Here is a 13,099-nt window from a genome sequence, read left to right as displayed (position 1 = left end):
AGCTAGCCCAGGATAAAACTGGCTATGAGAGAGAGCTAGCCCAGGATAAAACTGGCTATGAGAGAGAGCTAGCCCAGGATACAACTGGCTATGAGTGATAGCTAGCCCAGGATAAGACATTAAATTTCTTGGGTCAGGGACTGTTTCCTCTACTTGTCACATGGTGCTCAACTTTATGTTTTCAATCTAAATGGTGCTCTTTCCATGTATGTAGTTGATTTGGTTTGAATTTTTAAAACTTAAGAATCTAGCTTTAGGAAATTGTAAGATATTTGGCTCTTTGTTGTTTTTGAGGCGAGGAAAGAGAAATTTATTACTTTGCTGGCATAGGAGGAACATGGGAGACAGTGGTTTACACATCCAAATCCTGCTTAAGATATTGTTTACATGCTTTGAGTTAGAGCCTCTCCTAGTAGGAGATTGTATGATTAAGTTCTATTCTAACATGTTTATGCTTGATTAGTTGGGTTCGAATGCCCAAACACAATAAATAGTAACTCAGTTGAAGATCTCTAACTAGATATTATGACATTTCAGACTTGAACTAAATCATCAATTTGAATATAGTACAAGGACATTCTTTATTGGGACATATTTTTCATCTTTATAGAATACCCTTAAAATAGCGATAGTGATGTAGCAGAGAGTTGGGGGACTTGAGTTTTGTCACTGTGTCGTAAATGAATATGATGAGCCTGTTATATTAACTTTCTGGGACTAGTAATTAGTACTATAAAGTAAGAGGGTTAAAAGTCAAGATCTATTCTTCTGTTTCTTTTTCCCAGTTCTTTTACCATCTCTAAAGTCTGGCTGCTACAGTAATCCTTACAGAGGGAGATGTTTTGCAGAACCTCAGTTGGTTGATTCCTCCAAGGCTAATGAGTATTTCTTGTGTGTAACCATAGATTCCAGGATTTGCATATGTTATCGTTAGAAAGCAAATTGGTTTTCCACAAGTGTTTATTTTTTAATTCTTTATTGTTACATTTGCAAGTGAATGTCAAGAGTATCAGGAATATTGACTCACTTAAGTGACTGAGTGGTTGAAAACACATCTGCTTTTGCTTTTTGGAAATTGACTGCTCTTTAGTCAGTCAGGCTCTCTATGTAGATAAGACAGGGAAATCAATAGCACATTTTCTTTTATGCAAGAATTGTTGTTGCCAATAAAGTTTGCATGATGGTATTTTAAATTTATATTTCCCAACCAAACACAAACATTTCACTTTCTTTAGCTTTGCCTGTCTTTGGAAATTAATGGTGAGATCGCATAAAAAGAACTTGAGTTGAAGAGCTTTAGATACATTCTATTTAACATTAGTTGTTACAGAACTTTTATGGAGGCCTATTTTTCATAAAGGCACGTTGCCCTTCTTTACTTGAAGGCTGAACTGGCTTTGAGTTCTTAGTTCGTTGTGGTGAAGGTGAGTATCATGATTCTTAAGAGGAAGTCAAATATCAAAAAAGGGAAATGCTTAGGAATCATAAGTCCTATTTTCATATCCATCCTGTGTTTTATAAGAAATCATTTTCATTAAATGATTAATGAAGATAAGTAGCATTAAATCAAATGCTACTTTTAGACATAGATCTACACTTACTCTGTATTATGGAGTTACATTATTCCTCAGATACTGTATTTCACAGAAGTGGTACTTCTGGTTAGAATTACTATAGATTTTACTTTTGATATTAAATCAAATTCTTTACATACCAACCAAATAATAACTATTATTACTCTAATAATAACTCTATCTTACTCTGTCACTCTGGAGTGCAGTGCCACCAATAGCTCAGCAGTCTCAAACTCTGGGATTCAAGTGATCCTTCTGTCTTAGCCTCCTGAGTAGCTGGGACTCCAGGCACATGACACTTTCTCAGGCTTATTTTTTGTATTTTTAGTAGAGACAGGGTCAGTCTTGCTCAGGCTGGTCTCAAACTCCTGAGTTCAAACAGTCGTCCTGCCTTGGTCTCTTAGAGTGCTAGGAAATATTATGTTTTAATATATGTCTGACTTTGGGACTTACAATTTGACCAATCTTCAGGAATTACTTGATTAAGTATTAAAGTTTTTTTTGAAATTTCACATTCATTTGAACCATGTAACTAGCTGACATAAGTAGAGAGGGATCTTTTGACAGAAAGGTTTGGAAGTAGCTGAGGCAATTGCCCCTTTGAATCAAGACAAACCAGAAATATACTCTAATGTGCTTAGATTCTGAAGCATTAATTTCCCAAGTGATAAGTAGTATAACTACTGTTTATTTTCTTTTTCTGGTACAGCACTTGCTGTATGTCTCCTTTTAACATGAGTGTCACCCCATACTACCCTCTCACACGTATCCTCCATCTTTGTACATCTGTGCCTTCAGACCTTCCTTTACATCACTTAGCCTGAAATTCACATAATTTACATATGTGTTCTTCAGGTATATAATTATTTTACATAAATAATTTGCATCAAATTACTTGTAAAGGGCATCATAAATTTTTCCTAATTCCTCTGTCTCTGCCCTTCCCCCATGCAAAAGGTGTAGAGGATTAGCTGAGGGATTATAAAATGATATCTGTGTGCTGTAATTTCAAGCAAGGTCTTTGATCACGACCAATATATTTTTTTAAATGTTTCCTTCACTAATTGAATTTCCTCTTATGTGAATTATATCTGTTTTGTCCATTCATTTATGACAGATTTAATGTTTGGAGGGATAAAAATTAATAAGCATTGGTTCTTCAAAAAGTTAAAAGTAGAACTACCATATGATGCAACAGTTCCACTTCTGGGTACATACCCAAGAGAACTGAAAACAGGGTCTCAGAGATATTTATATGCCTGCAGTATTCACAAAATAGCTAGATCATGGAAGCAACCCAAGGATCCATCAACAGATGAATGGATAAGCAAAATGTGTATATGCATACAATGGAATGTTAATCTTGAAAGGGTAGGAAGTTCTGATGTAGGGTATAACATAGCTGATACTTAAGGACACTATGCTAAGTAAACACGCCAGTCACAGAAAGACTAATACTGTATAATTCCACTAATCTGAGGTAAAGTTGTCACAATCATAAAGATAGAAAGTATTACAGAATGGTTGTTTGGGGGCACTGGACTGTTAATACAGAGTTTCAGTCTTAGAAAATGAAGTTATGAAGATGAGTGACACTGGCAGTTGTGCAACATTATAAATGAATAACAAAGAATCATGCACTTGAGATGATACATTTTGTGTATTTTACCAAAACAAAAAATAATTAAAAAAAGTAAATGGTAGAATCTAGGTGGTACCTATGCAAGTGTTCACTGACGGAGCCTTTAAAACCAGTTCTTCAAAATGAGTCCTGAGTAGCTACTCAGAGCCTGAATACTAAGGGACCTAAACTTTTTTTTTGGGGGCTGGGGCTGGGTTTGAACCTGCTATCCCTGGCATATGGGGCCAGGGCCCTACCCTTTTGAGCCACAGGCGCCACCAAAGAGCCTAAATTTAAATTGTAGTTAAGCGGCCATTTACTGACTAGAGTTCAATAGGTATTCTGAGTTCCTGCAAAACCCACATGTCTGCTTAACTTTGGGATTTTCCTAGTGATCCATTCCTGTTTAGGCCACTTGAACCAACCAATAGGCTGTGACCTGAATAAACCAATCAGCCAATCAGGACTAAGCACATTTGAATCCTTCCTTTGCATAAGTAGACCCGAGTAGAAACCTGGGCAGAAACTCTTATGTTGTAAAGACAAACACCTCCTTCATTCTCTGGAATGTATCATCATCTTACAGGAAAGGCTAAGTCTTCTTGGAATAAAGTCTCTTTCCTCTAAATTCCTTTTCAGCAAACTTTTGTTCAGAGCAATGAAACTCTTTTAGACTGTGCTGTAAATTTGAAATTTTTCACAATAGAAATATTTTAAAAACTTCCCCCTCTATGGACAAAGACTAATGTAAGGTCTTTGAAGAATATATTCTTTTTCAGTCATGATGGTGCAAATCTATTTTCTTCCCCCCTTTGCTACTATCCTGTTAAAAATTTATAACTAGGTATACATTTAAAATATTTTCAAATCAATCTTTCTTCTTATTTCTTTTATTCCTTTGAAATAAAAAAGATATCTTTCCGCAATTAAATAGTCTTATTTTCTTTGGGTCATTCTAAAACATGATTTTTTTCCCATTAGTTTCATTCATTCAAACTCATTAATTCATTGCCAGTTAACATTGGTATATAGTAAAATATGTTGACATAACTTACTTAAAAAATAGCTAATCAGTGTAACACTACTGTAATCCTTCCTTTTTGGGTGAAAACATACTTACCATATTAAGTGCTTATGTACTCTTAAATCTATTTCTAGACTCAAGTATTATTCCAAAGATCTGTGTTTATCCTTTTTCACCATTACCCCTTGCTCTTCTTTTTTGGAAAGTTCCTTAGAAAACTCCCATGCATATTTTCCTTTAGGTCATCCTTTCAAGTCGTAATCTCCCCCCAAATCTCAGAATGTTTAGAGTGAAATGGTTCTATTCATAAATTAACTCAGAAAAGTATTTTTAAATTAAAATACTGCACACATACAAAGAACATTTGGTCTTTCTGATATTTGTTTTTAGTTTCTCTCAGGATGAAGAAGCTTCATGCCTTTTTCTTGAAATTGCTGTTGTATTTAACTACTTCTCTGTAATTGTATTTCCTTACCCCGCCTTTATCTAAATCGGAGCACATTTAGAGGTCCACGTTTTCAGTTACGAATATGCCTGGGAAGGTGTTGGAATTATAGAAAAGGTAGAGAGAAATTAGTATCAGCACCATAATTATAGAAACCTTCCCCCTCACACGATGGTTTTGCAGTCATGAGTTACATAGTCTGCTTGCATTCCCTGCACTTCCTGTTTCAATGAATAAACCACTTTCAGGCCTCTTTTGACCTCTACTGTAGATGGGCAATTATTCTTTGACCAGCGAGTGCCTACCTCCACTCAGGGTCTGGGGTGTCACTGATTTGAGGGTGTATCAGTCTACTCAGTCTGCCATAGCAAAATACCATAGGCTGGGTGGCTCAAACAGAAATTTCTTCCTCAAGGTTAAGAAGGTTGGGAAATTCAGGATTGAGATGCCAGCTGACTTTCTCCCCTGTCAGGGCTGTCTTTCTGTTTTGGAGAAGGACACCTATTTGCAGTGTCTACTGATGAGGGAGGGAAGTGAAGGCTGGGGAAAGGAGGAAGGCAGCACACTCTGGGGTGTCTCTTCCTATGTGGGCACTAATCCCATTACAAGGGCCTCTGGCCCATGGCCTCATCTAATTCTAATTGCCTCCCAAAGACCCCCATCTCAAAATACCAGCACCCTGGATTCAAATTCAACATATGAATTTTGGAAGGACACAGTGCAGCCCATAGCAGATGGATAATCTTGCCAACAAGGACCTCTTCAAACCCCAAGCAGAGATCTCAACACATGTAGTACATGTGCTGTGATGAAGATCAATCAGTGTTTCTTTTGCTCATTGTGATATGAAATCCAATTATACTTTCATAGTAATCTATGGAATTTATTTCAGTGACCTATCCTTTTACAAGTTAAACAACAATAGCAATTTAGTTCTTGTGTTATTTTTCTTTTCCTTTTCTAGAACATTAATATACTTAATATAAGCTAAATTTTCTAGGGTATATTTGTGAGGTTTCCTCAAATGATATAATTACAATAGTTTCATCATAGGTAGGTTGAATTAAATAGTTCAGCATAGGTGAATTAGATTCCGCCTGTCAGACTTCAGGATGAGTGGCAAAGCAAGAAAAGGTCCATCCAAATTAGCTAGCAACTCTCTGTGACCATCCATCCGTTTATTCTGTGCCAAAATAATGGACCAGTTCTGTCACTTTAACCCGAATTATCAGTGTCTTAATCCCTCACACAGATATACAGGAGCACAAAATGCCAGAAACTTTCAAAGGGACAAAAGCAGGTCTGGGTGTGGTGGCTCATGCCTGTAATCCTAGCACTCTGGGAGGTCGAGGCGGTGGATTGCTTGAGCTCAGCTTTTCAGCCTGAGCAAAAGGCCCTGTCTCTAAAAAAAATAGCCGGACATTGTAGCAGGTGCCTAGAGTCTCAGCTACTTGAGAGGCTGAGGCGAGAGAATTGCTTGAGCCCAGGAGTTTGAGGTTGCTGTAAGCTGTGATGCCAGGGCACTCTACCCAGTGTGACAAAGTGAGACTGTGTCTCAAATAAATAAGAAACAAAAGGAGAAAAGAGAAATCCTTGATTTTGACCTTTGCAGACTCTTTCATTAAGCCTTAATGATATTTTAAAGTATTATATTTTTAAGCATATGTGCAGTGTCCTACAGATAGAAAAATGTCTCAATTAAAATCAGTTTCTAACTGGAAATAGAATCTTAAATGGTTGCCTTTTTGTTTCCTTGTTTGCTTTTGTTTTTATTTTTGTATTTCTCTGTTCTCTTTTGAAATCCTAGACAGAATTTACTTAGGAAGAAATTTGAGTGATAGTTTAATAATGTAACTGATGATTATTAAAAAATAAAAGCAGAAAATTCTTTTTCCACTTTAAGCCCAGGATCAAGATAAAGTTTCAGAATAAAGTTTTTGTTTTCATTTTTATTTCCTTCAACTTATAGTTCATGTTTACATTCATATAAAATAATTACATCTACTTTCTTGGTTTCTTTTTTCCCTGTAAAATCATAGTTTTCTTGCTTCTTTGAAGGAAGCTGACTTTTTTTATCATAACTGTACATTAATGCATTTATGAGGTACAGTGTTCTGATTTATATATAATTTGGAATGCTTACATCAAACTGGTTAACATTGAAGCTGGATTTTTAAAAACACACACTCACTTGGAAAATACCTGTGGTACTATACCCAGGGGACATGAATTTAATGCCAATGTGTGCCATTCATAGCAATTCCCAACGAGTAGTGTTTATATTGATCTGTACCAATGTTGCCTTAGAACATTATCCAAGGAAGTGGATTTCCTCGTATACTTCAATAATTATGTTACAGTTATGACAATATGGTTATTTATTTAAATGTGCTTTTTGTTTTGTTACTTTTCAGTTAATATAGTATTTTATTAAACAGTAAAAAGGTACTAGCTTTTTTTGTTGAAGGTAAACATTTAAATTTATGGCTCAATTTACATGGGAAAAGTTTCTTTCGTTACCTTATTCAACATACTAGTAAATAAACATACATTGTTTTGCTTTTCCTTTGGTTAATGCTTTCTCATTAAAAAGAATATATGTAATTATTATAAAAAGTTAGCAAAAACATTAATGAAATATAAAGGTAATTAAAAATAAACTTCCCTATAGGCTCCTGTCAGGGGCTTCCAGAAAAGTCTCAGAAGAACTTGCTTTTTTCACAGCTACTTAATTAACTTGAGAAAAATCCCAAGTGTACTCTTCCTACAAACATGCTTCAGAAAAGGTGGTGGCTGACCGTGTACAGTGGTGTCTTCAAGACTGAAGTATCATGGATTGCAGGGAAATTTGGCTGCAATTTATTAATTTCTTAAGAATTTTAAACATATAAACCAGATAATTTTGTCATGAATTTTGACACCACATTTTCTAAAATCAGTCCTCATTAGTGGCTTCCTAAACTTGTTTTATAGTAAATGTTCACTGCTCTTCTTCAGAATTCCTTGGGACTTTTTAGGGAAAAGCTTCCTCTTAACTTCCCTGAAATGCACAAAAACTTGAAAAGCTCCCCAGCAGGTAGGTGCCATGGACCAGGAATAGAGGGATCCCTGCCTTGTTCTCTGCAGGCCTTAGTATATTCAAAAAGCTTAACTTATTAAAACACAGCAAAGCAAAACACACCTTGAGCTCAAGGAGAAAAAATAATCACAATGTGTGTTTTGTTTTCTTCTGGGGTGTATGCCTTAACTTGAGTAACATTTATAGAGTACGCTACCTGAAACGCTGCAGTCCCTTTCACATACCCAAGTGTACTAAGTCATTTAAGTCTTACAGGAACTTGGTAAGGAAGAGCTGTTACTCTATTATGCTAGGACCTCCATCGTTTATCACCTCCCTGCATCTACACCTCCTTAAGTTGCCCAGACAAACGCTACATGTATGTATTGCTACAGGAGGCCTAGCTCCTTAACCAGTTTGTTACAGTCCCTTGGGTGGTCAACTTCCAGAGGTTCTACTGTATACTGCTAAGGAACTGAGACTAAGCAAGAAGAAAGCATTTGCCAAGATTCCATAGCTGGTTGGGAATCAAAGTAGGAATTGGAGGGTTGTTTGACTCAAGTCTGCTACACTATACTTTCTTCTATACCAGTTCACTCTTCCTTTCATGTTCCATCCAGTGCATGCTGCATATGTACTGCAGAAAAGGAAGGAATTCTGCCCCTATCCTTGTTTTTATTTGTGTGTCTGTCAGGGTTATTAGAATCTCTACCACAGCGTAATCCAGGTCACCATTCTCTTTCCTTTGAAACACAGCAGTAACCTCTGTGTCCTATGCTCTTCCCTTCCCAGCAGCCAATGTGATCTTTTTGAAATGTAGTTTGGATCAGGTGATTTTTCATTGTACTTAGATTTAATTCCAAAATACTTCTTTTGGCCTGCAAGAGCCAGCACATCCTGGCTCCTGCTCATCTCTTCCTTACTCGCTCAGTGTCGACTGCGTAATTCCTGGAATGTGTTGAGCCCCTCCCTGCCTCAGGACCTTTGCACTTGTGCTTTTCCTTTGACTGCAGCTCTTCAAATTCTTGAAGTTCTTTCTACCTCCAGCTGGTCCTTTTGATTTCAGCCACACCATCATTTTCTGAAGAAATACTTTATATTTCCCAATCTAAGTCCTCCTGGTTTATTCATAATCTTTCTTTTTCCTGGCATTTGTAAGTTACCTTTATACGCATTGAATATTAATACTTAGAAAGTCCTTGTAATGTGCCTATCACTTTCCTTTAACAGTTTTTAGATGAGAAAGTAAAGAATTCCTTAGATTACAGCAAGTGGTGAGCCAGGATTTAACTTGGGCTTTCTCCACAAACTCTGGGAGGGCAGAGATCATGTTTCTATTGTCATATCCCTAGTGCCTGGCACTTAGTAGGCCCTCATCAGACCTGTATTGAGCAGTTGAACCCATAGCAATGACTTGTTATAGCTTTATTGAACTATGACTTGCATACATTAACATCTCTCCTGCAGTGAGCAATTCAGTAGTTTTAGTGTAATTACAGAGTTGTGTAACCATCATCACTATCTAATTTTAGCATATTTTCATCACCCCAGTAAGAAACCCTATACCCATCAGCAGTCACTTCTCATTTCCCTCTACCATGCCCTGGAAATCACTAATTTACTTTCTGTGTCTGTGGATTTGCTTATTCTGGAAATTACATGAATGGAAGCATGGAACATATGGCATTTTGTGACTGGCTGCTTTCACTTAGAATGTTTTCAAGGTCCATCCACTTTGTAGCAAGTATCAAGGCTCCATTGTTATTTATTACTGAATAATATTCTGTTGTATGGATATGGTATATTTTTATTTATCCATTCATCACTTGATAGACATTTGTTTCTACTTTTTGACTTTATGAGTGCTACTTCGTGACCATTTCTATCTTAGTTTTTGTATGGACATATTTTCCATTCTCATGGGAATATATCTAGTAGTAAAAAGGTCATGTGGTGACTTTATTTTTAACATTCTGAAGAACTGCCAAACTGTTTACCAGAATGGCACAGTAACTGAGAAAACCAGAGGAGGACAGTTGGACAGCATTTAAAGCAGTAAAAACATTTTATTTGACACTGTTGTGATGGGGAAGAGAGACCCCAGTGTAGAACTGAGCTCAAATCTGAGTATGGCAAGGAAAAATGCAGATTTATAGCTGAGGAACAGGTGGGAGGAGTACGTGTCAGTGGATTGAAAAAAAAAAAATCACTGTGAGGGAAGGGTAACTGACCGAGCTGGCTTCTGGCTGGCCAGGGTGACCAGCTAGCACCTGGGGAAGAGTTAGGGATGTCAGATATTGAGGGTGATTAGAAATTGAAGAGGGGATTATGGCTAAAGTAACTTACCAGAATTCTTGCTGAAATTGAGCAATGCAAAGATGTTCATGGAAGTCCAATATTTGATAGTTGGGAAAAGGACTTTGAGGAACCTGATTATTTAGTCAAGGAGACATTTCTTGTCATCCTCAGAAGAGATAATTCAAGATTAGCAAGAAGCCTTCCCTTAAATTCTTTTGCATTCCCTGAAATGTCACCTTGTGACATTTCATTTGGCATCCAATAGACATTTGTTGGCGTGGTGTTGGCTGAGCTGATCCAGCTTGTGGAATATTGTCTCGAAGCTGGTAAAGCTGCTTTATTTTTTGCTTCATGCTTACACCTTTTCATTTTTCTTTTAGATCTATATGGAAAGACTTGGCAAGTCTGATCTATTTCTTTGGAAATCAATCTCCTTTATGCCATCGGAGTGGCATATAGTCATATAACGACGTAGGGCATTATTATATCATCATATAATCACGTAGGGTTTACAGTTTAGGACACTTGGTCTTATTTCAGTAGATTACTATTTCTACTACAAATGTGCATTTGAGACAATGAATTCTCTTTTTTTTTAATGTTTCTTTCCTTTTATAAGAAGCATTTCCTTTCTATGCTTTAGAGTGGATATTGGCTCCAATCTAGTATTATTTTAAATTCACTTACTGAAGTCTAAGTTGGTTGTTTACAAGTTACCCAGCAATGACTAAGTATGATTTTAACTTTCTTACAAACTGGTTCATCTTACATTTTTCTACTCTATTGCGTCCCATCTGCATTATGCTACATGTCTTCAATTAATGCAAATTCAAATTCATTTTGAGTTTAGCAGTGCTCCTGAAAATAATTGACTGTCTTGGGGAGTTGGGAATCCAGAGTTACTTGTCATGCAGTTAGACAAATGAAGGCCTCCTCTGAGCGACTAAAGCAGCTTCCTAACCTTCCCCAAGGTTATCTGCAGCCGTTTCCATGCAGCGAGCAACTAACGTGTGCCAGCTCCCATTGTATGTGCTTGTATCGCAGGAAGTGGATTCTAATGATTATAATTGCACGGGTTACATTAGCATTCACAGCACATGCCTCTTACCTTGCGTGAGGCTCATTCTCTGTTTAATTGATACGCCATTTTGCCTTTCATTTTGGTGTGGGCAACCATGATTTTAGAGGGTGTGAAACAGAGCAGCTGGGAAGAGAATGAATACCCAGAACCCAATGCCAGGATTAGCATACTGACGCAGATATTCTGAGAAGGGATCTTTTGAGGCAGGTTCAAAGGAAATGCCAAGTGGAACCAAAGCAGACCTTGCACTGGCCGTGATGCCAGTCAGGAGGCGCTTGGCTTCCCCCTGCTGCATTTTGCTCTCAGATTGCCAGCTGCTTTAAGCCAGCTGCTTAAGCCTAGCTCAAAGGAAAGAATATTACCACTATATATTTTACATTTGAAAATCTGCCAATAATTCTAAAGCTTAGAATGTTGACAGTAGCATAGAAGTGAAGACTAAAAACTCAAAGATCTAAAAGAAAAATATCTTCTGTAGATTTTTAAAAGATTATGCCTTGCCTGTTTGGAAAATTTTCAGAAAATGGAAAAATTTTTTTTTACTGGAATATGATTAAATATAACTGAATTTTAATAAATTCACTGCAACAATGAATTTAGATGGGCATACAGCATAATCATGTTAAGTTTTATGAGTGTAGAATTTGCAGAAAGAGGAAGTAACTATTGGAATTTAAATGCCATCCCACGATGGAAATGCCACCTAAGAGCTTGACACAATTTGTCCTTTTTCCTCTGCTACCAGTTTCCTCTTCCTAAGCTTGATTTCTAGCAGTAGACACCTTGTCACTCCTTTTTGTTCTTTTGGTTAGTGTTATTACTGGAAGATCCCCCTAACTCGTTCCTTCTCTGCAGCCTTTTGATGCTTGAGAGACGACAGTACTTAAGTGCCTTAAGTAATTGATGTGGAAGCACAGTTTGGTTCGTAGGTTACCAGGGTGCCCCTCCAGAGTCCTTCCCTGGGTCCTGCTGTAATGTTAGGTTCTTCCTTCAGTTCAGTGTTTCTCAGAAGCCCCAGGGACAGATATGGGAATAGCTGCCCTGGGTAGCTGGGGCAGCTCACTGCTGAAATAGGATCCTAGTAGCTCCTTTTAAATTAGGTTAATTCTACATCCTACCCTGCAATATATCCATACTTAGTATAAAATATTTAATTTTCTAAGTATCGAGTAAAAACTGATGGTTAAAGCACATCTTTAAATTGGGGCTTCCTGATGTTCTGTGTACCCTGGGTTGGAGAATCGTGGACTTAGTGTGGCTCTGGGGGAAATTCTTTTCGTCTATTCTTTGAAATGGACCTGATAAATAACTACTTTCAAAACTTGGCTATTTAGCAGCTTATTTCAGCTTTCTGCTCTTAATGTTTGTAAAAAGAGGCCAGATTAGTCTGAATCCCAGGCCTAGCTCACTATTAATTTGTGACATTGTACAGATTAATATCTTCAGGTCCATTTCTCATCTGTAAATTGAGAAGGTGAACTATATGAGATAAAGCAGCATTTTCCAAAGTGTTTTGTGAAGTATCACTTGCAGAAGATATTTTAAGGGTAGTTGCCAGGGGATAGGAGGAGGGAGAAATGGGGAGTTGGTGGCTTAAGGGGTATAGTGTTTCAGTTTTGCAAGACAAAACTCTGGAGACTGGTGTACAACAGTGTGAACCTGTTTCATGCTAGTAAGCTATACACTCAAAAATTAAGGTGATAATTTTTTTGTTATGTGTATCCTACCATAATTTGAAAAATGGGATGCTCCACTTCTAAATCAACATAAATTGTGCATTATTTTCTTCCCCTTCTAAGGACTTGTAGTGCATTTGGCATATTCAAACTTCTTTGTCATCCTGCACTAAAAAAAATTTTTTTTAAGTTTAACCCTTTTTTTTTTTTTTTTTTTTTTTACAATTTTGGCTGGGGCCAGGCTCGAACCTGCCATTCCCAGTATATGGGGCCAGTGCCCCACTCTTCGAGCCACAGGTGCTGCCGTTAACTCAGTATTTCA

General features: G+C 37.2%; 1 protein-coding gene across 4 annotated transcripts in view; it reads left to right on the top strand.

Moving 5' to 3' along the window:
- ST7 (suppression of tumorigenicity 7) overlaps positions 1-13,099 on the top strand; it is a 272,254-nt gene that overhangs the window by 99,135 nt on the left and 160,020 nt on the right. The window lies entirely within an intron of this gene.

Source organism: Otolemur garnettii, unplaced genomic scaffold (genome assembly GCF_000181295.1).
Source record: "Otolemur garnettii isolate 467f Iridium unplaced genomic scaffold, OtoGar3 scaffold00037, whole genome shotgun sequence".
Classification (NCBI taxonomy): domain Eukaryota; kingdom Metazoa; phylum Chordata; class Mammalia; order Primates; family Galagidae; genus Otolemur; species Otolemur garnettii.
Note: the sequence above shows the minus strand (reverse complement) of the source record. Positions and strands in the feature narration are given on the sequence as shown.